We start from the raw sequence: 22,592 nt of genomic DNA on the forward strand, positions 1-22,592 counted from the left end.
ACTATTGACAGCAGCGCCACGAGCGGATTCACCCTGTTTAAGCGTCACTTTTCAAAGCTAATTCCGGGCTGTACTTGTATACTGTAGCCAGGTGGTGTGCAGCTGTGTTGGTGATTTCGAGACAAGGCCGCCGCAACACTTCTAGCGAGATATAAAACATCTATTGACATGTTGTGCTTAGAATCCTTGTGGATAAAATTTAGCATTCGTTGCATTCTCTTCGGTGTTAACGTGATACTTGACACACAGTTTTCGACTATAACAACTAAATCCGAAATATCCGTCCATAAAATGCTTTGTCACTTTATCCTGCGTTCCTTTCATGCTTTCCATTTGGACTGCGTGTGCCTTTTGCCACGCCCTGCGTGATCTTTTCTGGCTTGCCGTTTGGCAGGCTTGTAGCTAGGAAATATTTTCTGAGGGTGAAACAGCTGAAGACTTTGACTACCACTCAATAATACCTTGATTAGTTTCTCTTGTTCTTCGGAAAACATCCTTATTCATAAAACTTTTGGGCGGGAGGGGGCTTAGAAACTTTTTTAGTCATGGGCGTGTGACCTGCAACTTAGGCGCGTTTCCCGCTGACGTGTTTTCTTCGACATTCTTAGTGTATCCTCGAGGAGCAGTAGGGGAGAATAGCACGTTAGAGCAATATCTCTCACATAGAATTTCGGTCCTAGAAAACGGAATGTCTTTCGCATACAGCGTCTTTTAAATGCACCGTGTCAAGCAAGGGCCTTTATCTATATGCTGCGAGATCAAACCAGGCTTTCGGGTCAACACTTCAATACCTAACTATTGTACCAGGGAAGCCGATACAACGTGGGTTGTGTATAGATCAACACAATAGAAGTAAACAATATTTCGACTCATTGTTATTCCAAAGACTGAGCTTTCTGCGGTATGTTTTCTTTCAGTGGCGCGACCATGTGGGACCCTGAGTTCATTGAAAACGTTTTAAAGCCGGAAATAAACTCCCACATATGTCGGATGTTTCCGAAGTTTCGGGATAATGCACTTTCGAGGAACTTGTTCAAGGATAGAATCGTGGAATGCTTGCGAATCGCTTGTCAGGTAAGACAAGTTAGAGCATTTTGCAGATGTTGCTGGATTTCTGCAATGACGCTTTGCGAACGAGAATCACTGTGAAAATAGACAAACTTCGAGAGAGTTGATCGTTAGGTAAGTTGGTGCTTTGAGATCTATAGAAACCATCGTGAGAGAGCAACTAAAGAAGACACACAAGAAGAGACGAAGATAGGCGCACATTCACAACTCTACAAAAATGAAAAGAGTTGGCATTGTGCACCTGTCTTCTTGTTCTTGTGTGTTTTGTTTATTTGTGTTTTCACGATGGTTTTTATGTAAGTAGATGAACCAACGGATATTGTGCCCTAGAAGAGCAGAAAGCGAATATTATACGGTGCCAAATAAAACTCTGGTTACTGTGGACCTTTCAATACTGGCAGTTGCTAAGAATTTTATATACAAGGACGTGTTATCACGACGTGCCTTAAATAGCACATAAGAATTCTTCCACCAGTGTTATGAAACATACACAGGCCGCAGACTAAACTAAAGGTTTAGGAAGCAGAAGAAAAAAATCAAAGTGGGTGTAAATGTTGATTTTAGTTTGTATGTAGCATGTGTGTGCCAACACTTTTTAGGTAGTTCCCATATTAACAATATAATTTTTAGCTAGAACAATATTTACCTCAATATAATTGATAGAATTATTCCTAAAGGCGTGATTGCATTTTTGTGATCCTTATGGCAGAAATACTCTAATACTTGGGAGCTTCACCCGTGAAAATAAAACGCGGTAAAGTCATGGCTCCACTCGCATCACCTTCTCAATCATTTTCATGGATTTGCATCTCGGTGAATACTTCAACCGTGCCACAAGCATACACACTGACGGTTGTGCATGTATCATTCGCTTCAGAAAAAACTAACTGGAGCAAAAAAAAAAATGAGACCAGCTTAAGAGAACGTACGCTTAACTGCATAACATTGGCTTTTGAGGCTGTTTTCCACAAAGTTGAAAAAAAATCACAGCATATTCACGGAGTGAATGATGACAAGGGGGGAGGGGAAGCTTCGGACGGTTTTATTGGTAAACCGCGAATCGTCTGTCCGCTAGCCGCGTCTGTCTGCGTGTTTGTCTGTGTGTCTGTCTGTCTGTCCGGATGTCTGTGCATCCCTCGATCTATCCGTCCGTCTGTCCGGCCGTCCATTCGACCATACGTCCATATGCCTGTATGTCTGTCCGTCCGTCCATCTAGTGAACACTCAGGTACCACCATCTGACATATTTTCATCACATAGTCATCATATACAAGTACCACCGTCAAGCAGACATTCCAAGTACTAAACGAGAGCTAGCTACCTACTACTACTACATACATTGAGGCCGCACGACCAACGACTTAAAACGCTTCACCCCGTAAAGATCACCGTCATCTTACCGGAATTTAGCAGGGCCTGCCATACGTCGCACTACACTGGGTCGCAGCAAAGGCTGTAGGCACATTGCTCATCCTGACTTAGATAGGCGTTTACCTTCTCACCTGTCTCATTCCTTCTCCTTGCTTTACTATCCGTATTGCAAAAACCAGCGTCATTCTAGTATCCCCAACGTAATTCTAGTAAGTGTTTTGATGGTTTAATCAGAGTACGCTGGTGCATACTGGAGCCTCCATTGTTTCTGTCAATAACTCCAGATCCTTTCAATATTGCGCGCGCAGAGTCTTGCGGTATTGTTTCATTTTTATTGTTTCGTTCGATGGTACCAATAGATGCTATCCCTATAGATTTTTAACATGTTACATTAGTTGATATGCGGAGAAAGAGTCATATAGGTACGAGTTTCATTATGTATACGCCACACGTGAAACCCCTCTCACTTTTGGTGTTTCTTAATGAAGTATGCTGCAAAATTTGTTGTTCACCCCGAGCAGCCAAATAATATTTTGATTTTTAGGACACTTTTTTTTCACTCTGGCAGGGTCAATTACGTTGTTACTATTGCGCCGCATGTAGTAGTAATGAAGGCATACTTCGTGCTTTCCACACACAAAAATTAATTTTGCATCAGGGATGTGTTGCTGTAACAGTTATATATTATGGTTTTGCAAGTCTGAACGCTTCTGTCAGAATAGACGCAGAAAATTGCTACATCACTTCCAAGTTGAAAAGAAGCAAACAAGGCTCTGAGCTCTACAACCACTGCCAACGAAAGCTAAAGAAAAGCTGGCATTCAATATCAGGAGACGGGAAATGCTTCTCGGAGAATTCTTCTATTCGCGCCACTTCAGCTCCACATTGCGCAACAGGAAGAAGAATTCTGAAGGTACAATGCCGAAACGTCAACCGTTGAAGCCCATCTGCACATGATCAGTTTCAATCAGTGAGACTCCCAGAGAGCGATCGGCTTAGCGTTCTGGTCAAGTCTGTGTATGTAGATGCCATTGACATCTCTTTTTTGAAAGGTACTGTCTACCTTCCTTCACAGTTTTTCTCGTTTTGTTGCAAGAAAACGTTTCATTCAAAGTCTGACCTTGTAGAGGTTTTTTCTGAATAGTGAGTAAAAAGGGAATTTATCAGTTGGAGTGACCTGTCTCCATCCATGTGCGGGATAATTTCCACAACACTGTTTAGTGGAAGCAATGGTAATTGAACTGCCGTGAAAAAGTAAAAAAAAACTTCAACTCTGCACGCTTTTCCTAGGCTCCACCAAGTTTTGTTTATTAATAAAATAAACAGCTTGGTGGTTGTTTAAAGCTGGCAGACATATTTTGTTATCTTTCTCATGAGTGGCGTTGGTCGCAGTAGTCACGTTTTCCTGCGGTTTTGCAGGCAGGCATGCAGGCAAACAAACACACCGCCAACAGCGCCACGGGGAAGCTTTTTGAACGCGTTAGGAAAAAAGCAGACAACTCTCAAGCGCAACCTAAAGCTGCTATAAGTGCGTAAAATACAATATAAAATCATATATGTTTCTTTCAAGCAAAATAGGCTTACCTGCGAGGATTCCTTGTCCTGCCAATTGATTTAACATTATTGCTGTTAGTTGGTGCTAGTGGTCATTATTTGGTACCTTCTAACATCTAACTGAATTTAAAATTCTTTTTTTATGAAACGAAACCGTGCTCGTGGCCAGTGGTGTGATGAACGATCTTCGTAGTTTTTTGCCACAATCGATAAAATTCTTTTGAGTGGTAGACAATCTCTTTAAGCAGTCGGACGCATTTATACCTCTTGTCATGAGTTAAGAACCATGCCGCACGTGCCGAAAGCCTGCGATGACGCGTGAAGCCACAGTAAACTACACGATGGTATGCAGCCCTGCCACGTGCGCGCTCGTAATTCGTGGGTGAAGGGCTTGTTGGGTGTGCCATGAGCCGTGATAGACAAGCCCAGATGAGGTGACATTGCCTTGTGGAGCACCTCATCACACAGTTCGAATGCGACAGCGTCGCTCTCACGGAGAAAGAGCCAGTAATCCGAATCTGCAGTTGGTGGCGTGAAGGTGCCAAAAAGCAGCCATCGACGTCGGCTGACACCGAGACATGCTCTCCGGACTTGCAGCACCTCACCACAGCAGTTTACAAGACACTTGCCACTTTTTGTCTTAGGAGGACGGCTGCGACGTACATGACAGTCCCCGGAGTGCCGCGTTGTCGGTTAGGCCTGGCCTGCCAAGTCTAACGATGACCGAGTTACGAGACGGAACAAGCAGATTACGCAACGGAGGACAATTATCATCGACCATGTGACTTCTGCAAGGAGTCCAATTACGGGTCACTTCGTCGGCGTTTAATGTTGTCATCACGAACAGTAAGTGACTTCTGCAAGGAGTCCAATTACGGGTCGCTTCGTAGGCGTTTAATGTTGTCATCACGAACAGTAAAGATGTTCGTTTTTAGGGCTTGATTACAGTAGCCTCGGAGAACCTGTAGCGGTTAATGACATAGCTTAGCGCTAGAGACTTAAGTCGAATTAATTTAGACCTTGTTTATAATATTGTTTACGTTTTTCGTTATTGAGTTGCGTTTTATGTGAAAAAAAAAGAAAGAAGGAAAAATTATGTCACACGAGCTGTCTATCGTATCGGCCAAACGCGTGATGAAAATGTCCGAGCATGTGGTAGGTTTAAATACTCTCGGTGGTGTTACGTTATTTAACCTCCTAGGTGCGAGAGTCCGCAGTTTTAGCCGAACCAGCACTTTGCAATCAAAAGCCACAGGGTGCCTTACCCCGAAGTCTCTGCAAGTCTCGTTGCTCGCGTGATCTTGCTAAAAAAACCACCTCCCCGAAGGGAATTGTGAGAAAATGCGAATGACTTTCTTGCGCCGAAACAACCTGGTGTAGTAATATTAATTCACCTTCGCTGACTTCTGTCACCGCTTTTAGGCCGCGTTCACACTGAGCATTCCAGCCGCCGAAAGTGCTCCGAATCCGGTTCGGCGGCGGCGAGATCCACCAAAAGGGCCCTCTCCGCGCCGATCGCTCTCGAAGCGATTTTCGTGGCGTCTGCCGCCGAATCGGTCACTGCGGACCAGTAGGAGCGCTAGTCAAGGAATTTTGAAAAATGGTGGCCAAGCCCTACTCACTTGTTATGCCACAGTGCACGTAACTGAATGTTGAAACCAATGGGCGTTTAACCTACTCTGTGCCTACTTCGCGTCCGTATTTCGTGGAAGAGGTGACCGAGCTAGCTGTTGGCGTGACTGAGCTTGTTGCGGTCTTGCAGAGCAAAACGAACCCACCAACGCCGCTGGCGTTGGTGGTTTTTCTGCTCTTCGTGCATTACAAGACAGCCACTTGCCAGCAAAGTAAGCAGTACTGTCTTTTCTTGCTTCCTGCGTACGAGAATCGTCGAAGTATACACCACCGGATAGCGTAGTGGCGTTTGCGAGCCGTGACAACAACTGTGTGACAGCGCATTCATCCCGCGTTCGCCCCGTGGTAGATGGCATAGTCGGCAGCGCGGGGCGCGTCCAATGCGAATGACGCTGCGTTTCGGCGGCAGCGGAATTTCGGTCGCTGTAGAAAGCGGATGTTTCAGTGTGAACTAGGGGGGGGGGGGGGGCGCTGCTAGCGCTCGATGATGTAGGACGTGCTGCGCTTCGGCTCCGCTGATTTTCGGCTGGAACCACGAGCAACTTCACAGTACCCCGTCAAGACCAGCATCAATCGTTTTGGCAACTCACAGGCAACACGTGGATACCAGTGTCACTCAGGTGGACCGGTTTTTGACAACTTTACGGCCGATCATCACTCGACCACGTTGGCGACGCCGTTGAGCCAAACAGCGACGCCGACGCCCGGCGGCGTGGGACCGGCTTTCCGAGACAACATGAACGCTACTCTCATGCAGCGTGAATAGGACCCGCATGCCATGACTTAGGAGACGATTACGATTTCCGAAACGCCAAACTCTGCTTCTTCACCAAGGTTTCGTAGCCAAGCTCTCAATGACGCGGTGGAACGCCGCTCGCAAGCCAACGCCAAGAAGCCGGCGTCCACCGCTGTTTCGGCATCCGGCACGCCAGCTGACAAGACGCAGCCTTCCGCTTCGTGCGCTGTGGGACGTAAGGGCAAGTTTCTCACCAAATGGAAGCCTCGCCCGTTTCCGAAACCGAGTCCGGACGACTATGTAATAGTCGTAAAGCCACGAGAGTGCATCTCATTGCATGATGCTTTCTCAGAGAACTGGTACGGGACTGCGTTTAAGGCATACCTCGGGCCCAAGCGAGCTGAGACGCTGACAGTTATTCCATCGAGATAGCAAAATTTGATCGTGATTTACACCCCGGACCCTGACACGGCAGACAAAATCATCGAGGACTTCGCGGTAAACATCGAGCACAGGCAGGTTCTGCTCAACGGGTACCTGCGACAAGATGGTAGCAATGTCTGCCACGGAGTCATCGTAGTCCGCAACTCAGATACGACGAAGACGCTCCGAGAGCGTACGCTGGAGGTCAGGCACCATCGTCGAGGTGCGTAAATTTGGCACATCGAACAAGGCGCGTGTAACCTTCGCCGGCAAGGAGAAGCCACGCTTTGTTCACTACGACACAATGCTGATCCCCGTCAAACCCTACTACCGGACGATCCCGGCCTGCGGCAAGTGCGGTGTCGTCGGCCATCGGATGGACACTTGTCCCAACCCACGACCGGATACGTGTGGCCTGTGTGGACAGCAGGTTCCGCATGTGGAGGAGGGGGTGCAGGCCCCTCATGAATGTGTATCCGTATGTTCTGTCTGCAGTGGAGCACACGCCACAAACTCTCGAGCATGTACGGCCAAGTACCATAATTCCAAGGTGGCCGCACAACAGGGCGGAAAGTCCAAAAGGGCGTCCAAGAAACGACGCAAAGATCAGACTCCCAGTGAGCCACCACGCCGGGAAGTCGCCAAGACAGAGAAGCCTGCTTCCCCTACTGGAGGAACCGAAAAGCAGCCGACGGCGACACCATGCGGCGAAGCCGGGACATGGACCAACGCCGTCAAAAACGGAAACCAGGCGGGTGGTACGGGTAGAGCTGCCTCCTCATCCCCCCCTATCATCCCCTCTTTTTCGCGTAACGCCGACCAAAATATTATTGCCAAACTTCAGGCACAAATCGAAGTGTTAGAGAAAAGACTAGCGGCAGCCGAGGCCAAACAGACCCAACTAGTCTCCCCTCCTCATCCCCGCGCAGTAGAGGTAATGGAGAGTGAGACCGGGGCGGCGGCGGCAGACGCGGTTGCCGCACTCGAGGCTCGTGTGAACACCCTTGAGGTCCGTATGGACAGCGGTATAACTGTCCTCGAAACCCAAATCTCAGCGGCTGTAAATGACACCATTGCTAAAATGACAGAAACCATCCCTACCCTGACAGCCCAACAAGTTGCGCGTTTCACCAAACGAGCCGGCCCAATCAAGTACGTGTCTGGCTGGTACCTTAAAACGCTTCGACAACAGATCGAATTTGAGAATGATGAGAGCTGCTCCGCCTCCGGAATTGAGGACACCCCCCTCCCCGCGAGTGCTGGCTCGGGAGCACCGCCACCGCAATCGCTCGTTAACTCCACTGACCATGGCGGGCACCCTTAAAATTCGGAAGTCCCCACGATCAAATACGGCCACTCCCATCCGAATCACCCAGTGGAACTGTCGGGGCTTTAAGGCTTACAACAAGCGGGGCAACCTCCGGATTTCCCTCGCAGCATTTCAAAACCTTCCTGCTGTGGTAGCCCTCCAGGAGCCAGGGAGTGCTGCCACACTCACAAACTATACTACGTTTCAGCAGAACCCTTTATCTTGTATCTGCGTGCACAAAAATTATACGGCCAACCAACCTAGTTGATCTCGACCTTAAGCCAGCTTTCTCGTACGTGATGGTGACACTCCTTCCGCTGCGTAAACAGGACCCGCCACTGCACGTGCTAAACATTTATTGCTCACCAAAACCAAGCAACATTACATTCGCAGACCTTTTTAGCCGCGCCCTAAAGGCTGCAGGCAGGGACCCTCTGGTGATCGTGGGTGATTTTAATGCCCCCAGCACACTCTGGGGGTATGCACGTGAAGAGAAACGTGGACGTAAATTGGCAGAACTTATGTCCACGCTGGGCCTAACTGTTCACACCGACCCTGCCTACCCAACTCGCGTGGGTAACTCTGTGACTCGGGACACATGTCCGGACCTTACCCTCACAAAAAACATCCAGTATGCAAGTTGGGTCAACACTGAAAAGACCCTCGGCAGCGACCACTGCATACTCAACACCACCATTCGCACCTACCCTTTGGCAAGACCCTACGGAGAGGCAAAATTACCCGATTACACGAAGTTTCGGCAAATATACGCCAATTCGACACCCATTGAGGAGCAAGGATACCATGCTTGGTCTCAGCAACTGGTTTCCTCATTACGCTCCACAAAAACACAAATTAAACTCTCCGAGGCGACTCCGGCGGTAGATAACCATCTCCTTCACCTCTGGCAGGCCCGGCGCAGCCTCGTCCGCTGATGGCGCCGGCAAAAACACAACCGAAAGCTCGAAATTCGCATCGCTGAGCTCACCCAGCGAGCAGCAGTGTACGCGGCCCAGCTCGCTGACTCTAACTGGATGGACCGTTGCAACACGGCCGCTCGACAAATGTCCAGCCGGAGTACCTGGCCCCTCTTCCGCGCCTTGATTGATCCGACCCAAACTCGAACAGAGACACAAAAACACCTGCAACGAGCATTTCACAGCTTCGACGGAGACACAGCCAAATTGGCATGTAAACTCCGAGACCATCATCTATGCACACAGCAGGACTCCCGAGGGCCGGCGTACTCGTATGCAGGTACCGAGAACGCGGAGCTGGATCAACTGTTCCAGTTACACGACCTGAAGGCAGCCCTAGCAAAAATGAGGCGAGAAACGCCGCCAAGAAGGGATAAAATTACCGTGAAATTACTTGCCAATCTTCCTGACTCGGCGTACACCATGCTCCTTGCTTACATCAATTCCATTTAGATCGGGAAAACAAGCCTACCAATTGAGTGGAAGACCGCCCTGGTCACCTCCATACCCAAAGCGGGCAAAGCCGTTAACACGGACAACCTCCGCCCCATCTCCCTTACTTCTTGTGTGGGAAAATTAATGGAGACGATGGTGCGCGACAGGTTGTCCGCGTTCCTGGAGACCAAAAATGCATTTGCAGACACCATGTTTGGGTTCCGCCCACACCGGTTCGTGCAAGATGTCTTGGTTCAGCTCGACCATGAGATCCTCGATCCAGTCGAGTATCCCCTGAATGACAAAGTTGTGCTCGCTTTGGATCTGAAGGGGGCCTTTGATAACGTGACCCACGAAATTATTCTAACACATATTTCACTGGTGGATTGCGACCAAAACACTTTCAACTATATTAAACAATTCCTCACTGACCGACAATCATACATTCGGATTCAGGACATTGAACACGGCCCTTACCGATTAGGCACGAGAGGGACTCCGCAGGGAGCGGTCCTCTTGCCCCTCCTATTCAATGTGGCAATGATGAGACTCCCCGCTCAGCTGGCGAAAGTCGAAGGCATACAGCATGCGCTGTACGCCGACGACATCACAATATGGGCGTCACACGGCTCGGCAGGAGACATGGAGGCAAGCCTGCAGCAAGTGGCGGACATCGTGGATGACTATGCCCGTCGCTGCGGCCTTCAGTGCTCCCCGTCCAAATAGGAATACATGCACATACGCCCCTCACCAAAGTGCACCACAAAAATCGACCTCTCCCTTCACAGCGGACCAATACCCGAACGCGATGAGATTAGAGTACTGGGGCTTTTTATACACAAAAATCGCAGAGCAGACACAACATTGGCCAAATTGCGTAAGGTGGGCGACCAGGTGGGCCGGATGGTTCGCCGGGTTTCCAACAAGCGCGGCGGCTTACGATGCAAAGATGCCTTGCGGCTGGCGCATGCATTCGTAACCAGCCGAGTCCTGTACTCTGCTCCATACCTCCACCTACGCAAATCCGAAGTCATTCTCCGCAAAATATACAAGCGCGCCCTCGACCTTCCTGTCAGCACCTCTAACCAGCGCCTTTTGGGCTTGGGAATGGTGAACAGCTTCAAGGAGCTGAGAGAGGTGCACTTGACAAACCAATATACTAGACTCTCTAAAACACCGTCGGGTCGCCGCCTCCTTGCCCGGCTACACATCAATCATTCAATACACACGGAAGAGCGCGTACGGATTCCAGAAGTTCGGCGATACTCCTTGCATGTGCTCCCTCTTCCGGCTAACATGACCCGAGACGACTACAGTGGCCGACGCCTCGCGCGGGCGGAAGCCTTGGCTCGACACTACGGCCACAAATTCGGAGTATTCTACGTGGACGCCTCCGGCCCGCACGCACCACGGTGGTTGGTTCACGGCTGCGGTCGTCCACCAAAACACCGTTGTAAACGGACTCACATTCCGTACACATAACATTATGCACGCGAAGGAGATCACCATCGCACTAGCCGCCGCAGATCAGGACTCGAGGGTCATCATCACCGACTCAAGGGGTGCCTGTCGCAATATTGAACAGGGATACATTCCGTACCGTGCTTATAAAATTTTGCAGAACAGCAGCTACCTAGGTGCCCCCGCGCACCGAACGCTCATATGGGCTCCGGCTCACACGGGCCTCGATGGTAATGAGACGGCCGATGCCGCCACCCGCGCGCTCACTCTCCGGGCACCATCCTCGTCCCCTACCGATCCGGAACTCGAACCCAATCCCGCCTACACCTTTAAGGAGGTCACACAATTTTATCAATCCGGCCATAACGTCTATCTGAAACCTTGTAAAGGCCTCACGAAGGCGGAGGAGCGAATCCTCCTTCGCCTTTATACTAAAACACTATTGTGCCCGGCAATCATAAAACACTTTGACCCCGCTTGCACGGGGAAGTGCCCGCATTGTGAGGAAAATTCCTCTGACATTTTCCACATGGTGTGGGCATGCCAAAAAACCTCATACCTTACCCCATTACCCAACCCTTCGCGGGAGGACTGGGAGGCAGCCCTGCTCGGCTGCTCTGACCTGACAGCCCAACGGGCCCTGGTCGAGCGTGCCCGGGCCGCGGCCAACGTCAATGGACTCCCGTAAGAGGGAGCTCACCTAGTGTTTGTACGGGGCGGCCCCTTAAGGACCGTTCCCACCCTCCCTGTAAATGACATCTGTAAATAAATGTTTTTCAGCAGCAGCAGTGTGAACTAGGCTTTAAAGCTGCCCAGCCAGCGAACGGTCGAGAGTGAGGCGCGCGCTTCACTCCATCAGACGAAAGAGTGGGGCGCAGGGAGGAGAGAGAGTGAACGGCAAGAGAAGAAGCGGTGAAGCACTGCACCTGCTATTTTTACTGACGTTTATAATGTCAGCGTATAGTGGCTAGCAAAATTAGCCACTATAGTCAGTGTCTTATATGGCCTGGCGTACGATCGATGGCGGAGCTGCGAACCGCGCTTGTTCGAGGTCACTTCTAGGATTCGCACTTTCAAGGCGTGGCGCCGTGTAGAAACCACCATCGTTGTAAAAGTCGACAAAGAAGAAGTTCAATTGGTTATATAGCGTTTGGTATCTACTGAACACGTTCTAACAATCGTGGGGGTCCGCTTTTAACGCTCGTTTCAAAAGCATTGAGTTTTGTTTCGTATAACTCAGGCCGCTTGCCTCCGCGGTGACTGCTCCGCAACGGTGAAGTACTGCTCTGTGCCTCTATATGATCACGCGAACACCAAAAAGGCATTAGCTTTCACAACTTTCCTAAGCACCCGAAGCTGAGGAAAAAGCGGAGAGTCAAACTAGGAGAGGGAAAGCGCCACACGCCTTCATCGACCGTGTGCAGCAAGTACTTCACTTGGAGGGACTTTTGCTATACCGCCCTACGCGGCACTCTTCGGTAAGCTTGAAAGAGTCGTTCAGCGCCTCCCCAGTATACTTCGGCCATTCGTTGCTCGCAGTCTGCAAGCGAAGACGACTTGTACCAGATGAGCTTCAGTCTCAAAGCCTACCGCGAAGGCCCATAGACAGAGAGCCGATGACGCGGCCTCCGAATCACCTCGAGTAAGCGCACCTCATCAGCGCAGCCGAGTGACGCAGCACGTCTAGAACTGCAGGTATATTTCGATGGTGTACGTACAGCGTGAACATAAGTGTGCAGACCACGGGATCGCGTAACCCGAGGCATCAAGGCGCTATTTATTGACGAGACACCTGCTGCGGTGCGCATGCGTGTCCCGTCGTATCAGCTGGCCTCTCATGTCGCTCTTCCCGACGAGCTAGTAGCCAAAACGATACCTAGGTGTCGCTGCTTTTGCTCTCTCGAATTAGTGCCGTTTTTTTTATGTAGTGGTTGCAACGGTGCCGGTTCCAGTGCGGGGATCGCATTGTTATTTACACCGATTGATTCATAGCTAAGCGCAGCCAGCCTCGCAAAACCCGATGAAGGCAAGGACACAAAATAAATTTTGTCAACTCAGCTTGCCTTTGTCGCGATGGGTCAAGGTGAACCTAAATGACGCTATAAATGAATGTAACTGTAGCCGAATCTAATTCAGCCTAGTTGAGCGCGGCACCACCTGATAAATTCGGGTTAAGTAAGCTTAAGCTCAGTCGTTGTTGTATTTTTATGTTAAGCGTGGTAATGCTTCGATGCGCCCAGTTGGGTCGAGAAAAGCACATGCACCACGAAATACAATTAGGCATAGCTGATCATACTATCACCTTACTTAGATCAGCAAAGTTAGCCTGAGTACGGCAAACCTTATCGCGGCCAAATAATTCAAGTCGACTTCCTCACGAGCCTAAAGGTGACAAATCCTGGAAAATACTACTCATTACTGACAATATACCCATCAAGTGAGTTTGTCTAATTAGTGTTAGTTAAAACGCATACTATTTATGGCTGTATGATATCAAATCACACACAAAACATACTGAAGTTTCACGTGGCATAATTAGGCTAAATAAGCATAGCTGAGCTAATGAAGGAGCGCCAAGGTAACCGTGAAAAATTTAAGTGTGGTTGACGATATCATCATCAAAAGAGTGTGATTGTAGTTAAGTGTATAAAACAAGTTTTACATAATCACAAATTTATTTATTTATTTACAACATAGTGCAGGCCCACATGGGCCCAGGCAGGAGGGGTAAATTGCAAAACAAAAACACAGCATTTCAAAAGGCGAAAAACAAACAAAATAAACGCTTACATTTCAATTTCAATGTTAGGTTATGAGAAATCGATCAGGTCAATTGACTCAACTGAATCAGTCAATTATAATGGCAATGAGTTCCATTCGTTCATAGTGCGAGGAAAAAAAGAAAATTTGAAGGTGTTAGTTCTTGTATGATATGGAGTTAAAGATTGAGGATGATGATGCCTGGTTAGTCTAGTTGATAACAGCCGCAGATATGGTCCAAGATGAAAAGAGAATTTGTTATTCTTCAGAAGAAAAAGAAATTTGAGCCTGAGTATTTTACGTCTTAATTTCAATGTTTGTATTCCATGAGTTTGCATGAGCGCTGTTGGCGAATCGGTGGAAAGGAATTTAGAAAAAATGAATCTAACAGCTTTGCGCTGAACCACTTCAAGTGCGTTAGTATTGTGGTTGGTGTGAGGATCCCAGATGGTGCAAACGTATTCGAACTTAGGCCTAATTAGCGATGTATATGCATGAAGCTAGGTTTCGGGGGGCGCCTGTTTAAGTTTGTGTCGCAGAATACAAAGCTTGCAAAAACAAGAAGCACAAATGTTAACGATATGAGAATTCCAACTGAGGTTGTTAGTAATGGTCACCCCCAAATATTTGTATTCATTTACCTGAACTAGGGGATTAGACGGAAGACTGTAAGAAAACTGTCGTTTATGTATTTTCTTTGTTATATGCATGTATACTGTTTCTGTTTCGTTAAGCTTCATGTCCCATTGTTTAGACCATGAATGAACGTTAAGGAGGTTAGTATTCAAAAGTTTCTGATCTTCTCGACAAACAACCTCAAGATACAATATGAAGTCATCTGCAAATAAGTGAATCCGAACTTGTTCTGTTATAACATTAACGATATCATTAATAAAAATCAAGAACAGGAGCGGTTTCAGTAGACTACCTTGTGGTACCCCCGAAGTAACTGGCAAACTACGCGAGTGGTGACCATCAATAGGAACGGATTGGGTGCGATTGCTTAAGTAGGCGGAAATCCAATTAATGATGAAAGAGGGGAGGCCACTGTATTTTAGTTAGTTTGCAAAGTAACTTTTCATGTGAAACAAGGTCGAATGCTTTCTGAAAATGAAAAAAAAAATACGTCAGTTTGACCAGGTTTGTCAAGGACACTTGCAAAACTGTGAATTACTGTGGTTAGTTGTGTGACCGTAGAAAAACCCTTTTTGGATCCATGATGAGATGAAGAAAGAGTGTTGTTGTCTGTTAAAAATTTCATTGTGTAATTTGCAACAAATGTTCAAGAATCTTACAGCAGGAAGAAGTGAGCGATATCGGACGATAGTTTGTAATCAGTGCAATGTCCCCTTTCTTGTGTACGGGCACCACACGCGCCGTTCGCCAGTCAATCGGTAGATCTGAAGATGACAAAGATGCACAGAAAATGTATGCGAGGAACGGGGCGAGCGCTTCTGAATAGCGACGAAGGAATGCATTTGGAAGGCCATCAGGACCAGATGATGTTTTTGTCTTCAGGTTGAGTAGCATAGCCACAATACTTGGTAGCGATACAATATCTTCGTAGTCTGAGCAACATACAGGGTCAAGAATAACTTTTTCTGAAGAAACGGAAAAAACACTGTGAAAATACATATTGAAATGTGCAACGGCATCCTTGTCATCAATTAAAACACCATCGATTTGAATCTCGTTAACAGACCTTTTTTTATTTAAGAAATCCCAGAACTTCTTAAGGGTTTTCTTTAGAAAATTTGGTAAGATATAATGAAAATAATGCCATTTAGAACGTCTCAATGTTTCACCAAGCGCAATTCGAGCAGTATCAACTACGTTTGTAGATGCTCTTTTTTTTAAGGCGCTTAAGCTTTTTTTTATGTGCAAGACGTCTCTCGTATTCCAGGGATTCGACTTTTTTGTTTTCTTGGCTTTGTTAGGTATAAAATTATCGAGACAATAAGTGCAGATTTGTTTAAATTGAACCCACAGTTTCTCAACATCCGAACCTTGAAAATTGTTAAACACTATCTCAAGATGATCCAAAACGCTCTCATCCATGGCACAAGAAAAGTCTTTACCAAAATCAATTTTGGGTGGCGCATTACAGGGTTTATCAATGTTATACGATAACAACAACATAGAATGATCGGAAATACCGGGATTAACAGACACTGAAAATTCTTCAATAGACCTCGAAACAAAAACAAGATCCAGGATTGAAGAGGATGCATCACAAACTCGCGTAGGCTCTGTAACCACTTGTTGCACATCCAAGTTTAGCATAATATCAAGCAAAGGTCCAACATCCGTACATCCACCAGTATTTGAAAATGGATAGTGCCAGTCAACAGAAGGTAAGTAAAAGTCACCCTCAATAATTACTTCATTACTTGAAAAAGACCGTAGGTGGTCGCATAGATCATGCAGAAATTGGGACGTTGCATCTGGAGGTCGATAAACTGCAGACAACAAGAAAGTACGCCCTGAGCAGAACACTTTTAAGGTAACGCTTTCGTGGTTATCCATCTGACGTACTAGTGACGCTGGAATTCCACATTTTATCAAAACAGCCACACCCCCGCCTCTAGTAGGGCGATCTCGGCGAAATACTTGATATGAAGGCGGAAAAACATCAGTATCGTCTATGTCATCCCAAAGCCAGGTCTCCGTGATAACAACATTATGGGGATTATAACATACCAAAATAGCTTCTAGTTCTACAGATTTGTTGACGATGCTACGTGCATTTATGTTAATAGATTTTACTCGATTTGCAGTAGTCCGCACTGGTCAATCATTTTTAGAATTTCGATGAAAGGACAGCATCTTTACTCTAGTCTGAAGATTTTCGTCCCAAATGAAGAGCTCCCTATTTACACGCAGTTTATCATTAATAAGAGTAACATTCTTTCCCTGTTGTCTGTCATCCTTAGCACTTGCCCATAATAGCTTTCTTTTTTGCAGTGTCTCTCGAGAGTAATCATTCTGAATGGATATTTTCGTCCCCTTAAGCTTGCGCGCATTTTTCAACAATGTTTGCTTCTCGTTATAGTCCTGAAAATAAACTATAATGGGTCTAGGATTGCCGTTTCTACCTAAGCGATGAATTCTACCAACAGATTGGCAAGATACCTCAAGCTTAACTGAAAAAAGATCGTTTAAACTTTTTGTTTTAAGTCTGAGTGTTTCTCAGAAGGGTCTTCCGGAATTCCAAAAATAACTAAATTTGACCAAAATTCCAAAAATAACTAACTAAAGCAATTGAAGTTGAATTTCTATGAGCTCAAGATTCTAAGCTGATGAAGATGATATAACTAATCACTGATTCGAGCCTCGTAAAGGTAAATAATTATAATTCGCGTTAAAAGTAATTTAAATTATTCATTAGTGTTTATAACGATTGCGTCATCATAACTAGGCTCATTAATGTTCAACTTGGTCTAGGGCAAGGATAGCTGATTTGAGAAAACTTTATTTTGTGTGCTGGGCTTTATCAGGTTTTCGTAGGCTGGCTACGCTCAGTTAAGCTAATAAAAATGTATAAATCACAACAGAAGCCTGGCACTAGAACCGGCGCCGTTGCAACCACCACGCAAGAAAAAAATAAAAGAACGGCGCAAATCTGTTGAAGCAAGAATAGCGACACTAAGAGGTCGTTTTGGCTACGAGCGCATCGGAGAGAATGACATGAGAGGCCAACTGATACGACGGTATGGTGGCTAAAGGGGGGCCTTTAGCCACGATACCCCCTCTAGCGATTATAAGGATGGAGCGCGCTTGCGAACCGCCGCAGGCGTCTCGTCGCCAGATTGCGCATTCATGTCATCGGCCACGTGATCCTGTGGTCTGCACAATTATGCTTACGCCTGTACATGTCTACGTACTTTACTGAGTCTGACAAGCGCGTGCTTAGCGCACTGTTTAACGTAACTTTTTAAGTGAAACCTACTGTCACTCTTTAGTGCACGTTCACTAAAGGCTGTCACATGAGGCAGAGCAGACACTTTGAGCTGAGCTTCTTAAGCTTTTCGTTATGCTACGTGCGTGAACGCAGACTCACTCAGCTTGCCTTTGCCACGTTAATATGTCTGACCCTGTACGAGGTATTTAAAAGCAGCGACAACTATTTATTATATTCTAATACCCAAGCGACGGCCCTGTGCGGTATTATTATGAACTACTTTGCGATGTCACTCTCGTTGAACAAACATTGCCGAGACAAACGGCAGTCTCTTGCATCGGCCAGTGGGCGCAATAAGGTGGAACTTGCCCCCTCCCCAAGTCGCACCAGCCCATAACCTTCGCGAGTTCTCTTACTACAGTACAACACGGGCTTGCACCCTGGCCACGCCGATAGCTGCATTGTGAGCACGATTATCTGAAATTTACTAATTTGATGTTGTTTTGCATTTCATGTTGAGGCCGGGGCTGAAGCATCACTTTAAACAGCTGCTCGGCAGTAAATATCTCTTGCGTTGTTTTCAAATGCCGGAGTGACAGAAATCAGCGATTCTCACTCATATCCCCGTGCTTGTTGTCACAATCGTTGCACTACCGAATAAATATCCGAAGGAGAAAGGCAGGCATTTCCTTCCCTTTAGAATTGTTGTGATAGCTAACGTTCTTTTCACGGGTCAGTGAAGCACTCTGAGGCACAGAGCAGTACTTCACGATTGTGCAGCACTCTGTTACCACGGTGACGTTGTGTGGCGGGTTTGCATGTGCACGTGTTCGCCATAGCCGCCATGGTGATGCCATCACCATTGACGACCTCGACACGCATTTAAGAACGTCATCTGCGTCGTACACTATGTTACGCTTGGGAGTCCACACCGAACGTCAATGCCTCTGCAAAGGAAATCTGTGTCAAGGCCAGTGATCGAGCCCACCTAACGCAATCAACTCAACGACGCCATCAAGCAGTGGTGCTGGTGTGTCTTACGCAACGCACAGCAAACTCTCTCAGCCCACGAGCCCGATGAAGCAATCGGCACCTTCCAGTCTGGCGAGTCTTACGCAATGCGTGGCAACATGACTCGTCCTTTGGTGCAACCCAGTGCAGCGGCTCCGGATTTAAGGATCATGACGCAGCCCAGCAGCGTGTCCCCATAGGAGAATTCTGACATGACGGCTAGCGGCTCTTCTGGTTGGACTTTGGTGACGCAAAGGTCCACCAGGTGCCTATTAAAAAAGCAAAGCGGCGCGTCATCAGCTGCGGACCTATGCGTAAGAGAGCAGCCGACGTTTGTGTCAGAGAGAAGACATCTCGGCTAATCAAGCCCCTTTCGCTGTCGGTGCGGCCGGTGTCCTTGGCAGCGGCGAGTTTCGTGGCGTCCTTCGTAACGTCGTCAGTGGGGCTCTTCGAATTTCGACTTCTGGCAACCTGCGGGCTGCCAGAGCCAGCCAGAGCGCGCTCATTTTTCTCGAACTGCTCCGTCCTCCCCCCCGCCCCCCCCTGGCGCACTTCCGGTTGGCGTTCGTTTTTCTCGGGTTGGACGTTCTGGTGACCCGCGGGGAGTCCGAGGGCCGCCAGACGCTTTCAGGACAATTTAGTCGTGGAAGCTTTATGGAAGGTTTTGGGCAGGTTTCGGGCTAGCAGACGCCGAAAAGGTACGACGCGTGCTCGATGCCATCTTTGTGAGGACTTGATGGAATGTAATGTGGGCGCTTGAGGACTGCGCCTTCGCTTGTCAATACGCGTGGCGTTATCTTCTAAAGCCTGTTCCGCCTCGCGACATGAGGTGATTACGAGTGGTGGCGAGTGATTGAAGCTACTGTTCATCGCATTTGTTATGTTTCCCGTGAAGCTTCCTCCTGTGAACAATGTGGTGAACTGTTGCCTGTTGACTGCGTCGTGCACATGCCTTAAATGTTATGTACGTAGTATACGTTCGCACGCATGCATGGAGACAACTCTGGAGTTATTTTTTTTCGTAGTAGTCGTTTGTGAAGCTGTGCCTGCTTTCTGTGCACTTAGCGAAGACGATTGTGATCGAACTAGCTCGTTCATTCGTATGTTTGCGTACTTAAACCTCTTATAATCTCTGTCCTGACTACTCGATTGATCTTGGATGGTAATAGAAGACCCTAGATCACGACTGTTGATGATGCTCACTGGTCACGAATGGCGTGCGAACTCATTTTCATCTGTGAGCCAGCATTTGTGATATGATATTATACGATATGGCGCGAAAAAGCGAAAAAAATGAAGAATAGATTTAGAATTGTATACATCCTTTCGTGGCCCATTTCATCATTGGGTTTGTCATTTTCTACCTCTTCGTAGTAATGCCGCGCAGTACGTACTACGACCTAGCAAGACGAATCAAAGCTGATATACATGACACTCGTTAAGTGCCACTTAGGACTAGAAAACAGGCCAAGTCAAGTTTCAAAAATGAATCGAGAACGCGTCATGCAAATGTTTATTTTATATACGACGCGCACTCGTGGTACCGATACCTGCACATATCATAAACTTTAGACAAAAACGTAAGTTGGTCAACGTGTGTTTGCGACGTATGATACGCGATAGCTGAGCAGATATATATCTTCAAGCTCTTTTGGGGACACGATCACTTCCGTGTCACATCGCGTCATGTTGTGCAGTGACTGATACATGTACTGAAGAGACGTGAGCTTGTCAAGCCGTCACCGTCATGGTAGCTCACCTTGCATCGTTCTCAAGGCAGCGTGCGCCAACTCGCTTTTTCGTTAGTGGGCGCGGCGAGTGATCGTGCGAGCGTACAAAGTCGTACACCAAACGCGTACGCTCTAGAATAATATTTCAGCTTTTTGGCGAGCTTAGCTACGTATTTCTAGGCGAACAATGCAGAAAAAACCAACATACACGCGGTGCATTGTTTTGTTTGCTGCCATGACGGTAGAGTTTTTTTTTCACGTTTACGCTGGCTGTCCTGCGTTCGATTTTGTGACCTTCGGGTTGTCGCCGGGCGTGCGCGTAGCCAGCCTACGTCATTTCCTATCAGAACCGGATATAACAGTAGCTTTCGGGGAGCCCGCGGGCAGCCCGCGGGTCTCCAGAGCCAACCCAGGAATCCGAATCCTAAGCGCTACGGTAGTCATTAAAGGCCCGTTCGGTAAGCTTCGCACTGAAGCGGCTGTGATTGTCGCGCTTCCCGATCGGTTTTCTTATCTTTTTTCTAATAACTCTGAGCAGATTCTCAAAGAGCAGGGTAAATCGTTCTTCTCCAACTTTGCGTACATAGTCCTCATGGGATCGCAAGCGCGAAAGCTTTCGCAGGAACTTGATCTCGTTCAGTTTAGTGAAACACCACCTGCTAAAGAGGCTGATTTGCGTGACCTTTGCGGCGGGGCGATGGTGCCGTGGACAGGTAATTTTTCAGATGAGTCACTGAAGCTTCCCGTTGCGGAAGCCGTCTCTGACCGTGGAGGAGACGGCATGACGCCATTCGATGAGAGCGAGAGGGGTGCGACGCTCTCGCCTGTAGCGGAAAGTTGGAGTGAGCTGTGGAGGGTTGATCGGGAAACGTTCATTCGAGAGCAGCATGAGAACCTCTCAATTAAAGCACTAATGGAAAGCGTAAACGTAAGAAAAAAGAAAAATAATGTTTTTTTTGAGAAAGCAGGGCTCCCATATCGGAACTACACAAATGTGCAAGTTCGCAAGTATAAGCAGCTCTCGGCACCACAAAAGTATCATTACCAACCATTGGAACTGGCGCATGAAAATGCATGGGCAAGGGCATCTCGGCATAAAGAAGACCAAGGCTAGAGTTTCCCTTGAGTTTTATTGGCCGAAATGGTGGAAGGATATTGAAGACTTTGTAAGCTCATGCGGCTCTTGTCAGAGAGCGGGGAAATCCACGGATAAGTGGAAGGCACCCACGAAGCTTGTGCCAATTATCAAAGAACCTTTTCGGTGCCTAGTGATTGATATCGTCGGGTCATTGCCAGAGTCAAGGCAAGGTTGTTGGTACAGAGGGCCCTCTGTGTAGCCACAAAATTTCCAGAAGCGATATAACTTGAAGAGCTCATTTCCCCTCATGTCGTGGATGCACTGCTCTCTAAACTTGCACGCGTCAGATTTCCTTCTGAAATTCAATGCGACAATGGTAGTGTCTTCACCAGCAGCCTTACCTCTGCCTTTACGGATAAATGGGGAATAAAAGTAGTGCACAGCTCAATCCATTACCCGCAATCTAATCCGGTAGAGCGTATACATTTCGTTCCGAAATGGATACTGAGAGCTCTTTGCTACGAGCACAAATGCTACTGTAAAACGTGTATTCCTTCCTCTATGTATGCTTTGAGATCAGCTCTTCACGAGAGCACTGCTTCTAGCCCTGCAGAGATTGTGTATGGCAGGAGTTTGAGAACATCATAGTGAATGCTGTACGTGTCCTGAGAGAGATTTGATGAGGACCCTAATGTAGTTTCGTATGTTCTAGACCTCCTTCAGAGGTTTTGAAAAACGAAAGATTTTGTGGGAAGCCACATGAAGGCTGCGCATGTGTGTCGAAGGAGTACTACGACAAATCGGTGACGAAACGCACTTTTGAAGTGCGTAGTCAGGTAATGCTGCTGCGGCCGTTCAAAAGGAACAAGGTTGAGGTTCATTCGGAAGTGCCCGCCAATGTAACAACGAAGCATTGTGATATCAATTATGAAGTGAAATTAGGAAGGCGGCTGAACAAAATTTACCACAGTAACTTCATGAAACCACACGTTCAACGTCAACTGGTCGTAAATCTGCCTTTGAATGCTTCAGAGGAAGAAGGAGCAGAAAGTTTGACCCCTGGTGGTGTAATCTAAAGCGGATTGGAGGTAATCTTGGAGCAGTAGAACCTAGAGCCTAGTTTAATTGAAGGCCAGAAGGAGGACC

General features: G+C 47.4%; 1 pseudogene; it reads left to right on the top strand.

Annotated features, from left to right (window-relative positions):
• LOC142788947 (transient receptor potential cation channel subfamily M member-like 2) overlaps positions 1-22,592 on the top strand; it is a 1,303,464-nt pseudogene that overhangs the window by 315,578 nt on the left and 965,294 nt on the right.

Source organism: Rhipicephalus microplus, chromosome 2 (assembly GCF_043290135.1).
Source record: "Rhipicephalus microplus isolate Deutch F79 chromosome 2, USDA_Rmic, whole genome shotgun sequence".
Taxonomy (NCBI): domain Eukaryota; kingdom Metazoa; phylum Arthropoda; class Arachnida; order Ixodida; family Ixodidae; genus Rhipicephalus; species Rhipicephalus microplus.